This window comes from Suricata suricatta, chromosome 11 (genome assembly GCF_006229205.1).
Source record: "Suricata suricatta isolate VVHF042 chromosome 11, meerkat_22Aug2017_6uvM2_HiC, whole genome shotgun sequence".
Taxonomy (NCBI): domain Eukaryota; kingdom Metazoa; phylum Chordata; class Mammalia; order Carnivora; family Herpestidae; genus Suricata; species Suricata suricatta.
The window spans coordinates 52323090-52326549 of record NC_043710.1 but is presented as its reverse complement, the minus strand read 5'-3'; positions in this window follow the sequence as shown (position 1 = coordinate 52326549).

Genomic DNA, 3460 nt, shown 5'->3' with positions numbered 1-3460 from the left:
TAGCGAGAAAATATTGGGGTCCGAATCTTTAAGTAACTTGCTGCAGACTGTGTGGGCTGGGGAGACTTATTCATTCCCAGTCCTCAGGACTCAATGGCCCAGGCTCCTCCCACCACACTGCTTGTCTGTTTACAGGGCTGAGGGGCAGAAACAGTGCCAAGTGACGATGACTGTCCATGTCTAGGTGGCACTAGGGTGCGTTATTTGTGTATGGTGGGACATGTCTCCATCTGAGCTTGCTGTGCCCCGTCCAGTGGTTCTGCAAAGACCTCCCTGCTCAGTCTCTTCTCCCCCAGGTCCTGAGTGCGTCAGGCCTGGAACCCTGGGACCAGGAAAGTCAGCAGACAGGACTGCAGACTGTTGCTAATTCCTCATTAATGGTGCACAGCTGTGACTAGCAGGTTCTCAATCCCCCACCAGGGATGCAGGGTCCATGCCTCCCTGAGGACTCCAAGATGAGACCTATAAGTCCTTCCCTCCCATCCCTGCTCTCCCCCAGCTTCCCCCGGGTGCACCTGCAGAGTCTCCCAGGTCACCAGCTCACCGGCTCCTGAATGGACCAGCTGGGGCAGCAGGGACTGGAGCAGCACTGGGTATGTGGAGCCTGGATGCCCTTCCTCATCTCTAGTCCCACCTCCCCGCAGAGAGGAGGACTTCATCAGCCAAGATCAGGCACACCCTAGTCCCACCTACCCTCAGCAGCAGGACTTCATCAGCCAAGACCAGGCACACCCTAGACAGGCTCCTGAAAAGTCTCCTCCCGGTGCCCTGCCCGGATTTAGCCCATAGTGAGCCAAGTACTGAAGGACCTGCTAAAATGCCAACCCCCATGGGATGGTCACAGAAGCCTCTTTGCCCTGATGGAAATAAGTTGTTCAGGGAACAACTTTGGGGTGCAAAGGAGAGTGTGTGGCAGAGGCCATCATGGCTGTTAAGTCTGAGAACTGAGGGTGAGGTATCACCACCCCCTTCTCTCCCTTCCTGGGTCAGAAAAATGCAGAACGTGTGAATTGGGGTCCAGGAGTAGGGATTAGAGGACAGAACCACCACAGTCTCTATTTTATATGGAAGAAGTCTTGTGTTCAACCCCCTTATCTTGGCTTCATTGGCAACAGAAGTTCTTTCTCTTTCTGATCATTTCTTTTTTTTTTTTTTAACTTTTTTTTTATTTTTGAGGGAGAGGGGGAAATCAGAGGATCCCAAACAGGGATTCATGTTGACAGCAGAGAACCCAATGCAGGGCTTGAATTCACCAACTGTGAGATCGTGACCTGAGGTGAAGTTGGATGTTTAACTGAACCACCCAGGTGTGCCTCATCAGTTCAGCCTGCCTTTGAGCCATAGTTTTTCCAAGTTCAGGACCTCTGTGTTTTCAATACTCTTTAGTTCAGCTCCCTTCTCATCTTTTTTATTTTGAAACCTATTAATATATGGTTGATCAGGTTATGAAATTGAAACTTGAAATGCAGTGGAAGGGAACTCTAAAGGATTGGGGTCAAGGGATAATATAAGCACTAAAATAATAAATAATTTCAATTCTATCTAACATGCCTTGGGGACTCAGTGTGTTTCAGGCAGAATTGTTTATTCATTTTTTTTAAATTGCTTTTTAGGTGAGAACATCATTTCACAATTCAATTCATATACTTCAGATCACAAACTCTTTTTGATGTGGCCTTTTCTCTATGATTATCTGTGCAGAGCCTGTTCTGCTGGTCCTTGGGTCATTTTGTGGGGTGGTAACACTGATGAGAGTGTGATGTGGCGTGTCCATGGGACGACGTGAGCTCAGGATCCTCCTACTCTGCCCCCTTCCCAGAAGTCCTAGAATTGCTTTACATGTTATTTTATTTATCCTTAAAAGATTTCTGCAAAATAGGCACATTTATTCTTATCCTTACTTTAGATAAAAGAGATAAAGACATAGAAAAGTTACAGATCTCAACAGCTCCTATGTGGAAGAAGTAGGATTTGAACCTAGACAACATGGTCTCAGAGTGAGCTCTAGATCTGAAATTCTGTGTTGACATGGGAATACTAGGAAACAAGAAAAATGGACTTTGGGCCAGTATTCCCTCTCACTCCTTCCTCCTCCACAGTCAGAATGGGGATGTCAAAGTCTTTTTTAAAATTTTTCTTAATGTTTATTTATTTTTGAGAGACAGAGCATAAGAGGGGGAGGGGCAGAGAGAGAGGGAGACACAGAATCCGAAGCAGGCTCCAGGCTACCAGCTGTCAGCTGTCAGCTGTCAGCACAGAGCCCAATGCAGGGCTTGAACTCATGGACCACGAGACCATGACCCGAGCTGAAGTTGGAAGCTCAAACGACTGAGCCACCCAGGTACCCCTGTCAAATTCTGCCTGAATGAGGTTCAAAGTGCTCAAACTGATTCAGCCCAAATCCTATTACAAAGCTACAAATCCTATTACAAATTACAAAAGGACTAAAGCATGTTGTCAGAGTTTGATTCTGGAACTCTTCCCTCCTGCCTTCTTTTTGTCTTACTGCTGCCAGCCGCATTTAATATGTCCTTGTTCTGCTCTTTTTAGGAGGGGACACTTGTCCCTCAAGCTCCTTGGGCAGGACACAGTATGTGAGCCATTCTGAGGACAGGGAGACTCTCTGAGAAGGATCCACTGTGAAGGACGAGGGACAACACAGGCCCTAGCCTGGAACCCACTGGACAGAGGCATCAATGGAGGGAGATGGGTCTAGTCTGCAGTGGGTGCCAGCAGGTCTCTGCCCTCAGTGACCCCCGCTAGTACGAAGGTACGCATGTGTGAATGGAGTCAGAGCGAGGACACCCTCAGCGTGGGAGTGAGACCCAGGACCTTAAGCTTTCCTGTGCATTGGTTTCCTGATCACAGGAAGGGGCACAAGACAGGGTGATACTGCGCATGCAGCAGCGCACAGGTGAGGCCCCAGGATTCCAGCCCATGGTTCAGAGACACTGTCCTGCCTGGAGCTCAGGAGGAAGGGGATCCTACTCCCACCCCCTCGGCATGTCCCCTGTAAACTCCTGACTCAGAGAGGACACTGAGCTGGGTGAGGCCTGGAGACCATGTGAGGCTGGGCAGTAAGAGTGGGCAGGGAGAGACAAGAAGTCGCAGCTGTGTCTACACAAAGCCAGACACGAAGCAGAGGCTAAGGCTGGAGGTTGGGAGCAGGGTCTCTGCTTCTTCCTCCCCTCTTTCTCTTAGCCTTTGAGAGGAGATGAAAGAAGAAGGGTGAACTGTGGGCATGTGGGATACAGGGCAGTTGTCCCTGGAATTTTGCCATAAGGAAGTGTGTTGATATGGCCCACACCCTGAGTTCAGGACTTTTTTATGGGCCCCCTGCCTGGTACAGGTCATGTTTGCCTGTGGTTTGGGAGAGAGGTTTCCAGGCTCTGAGGGTATTGACATCTTTTTTTCCTTGGAAAAGCTGGTCTTGTCTTGTTGGTGTTAGAATGATGTTCCC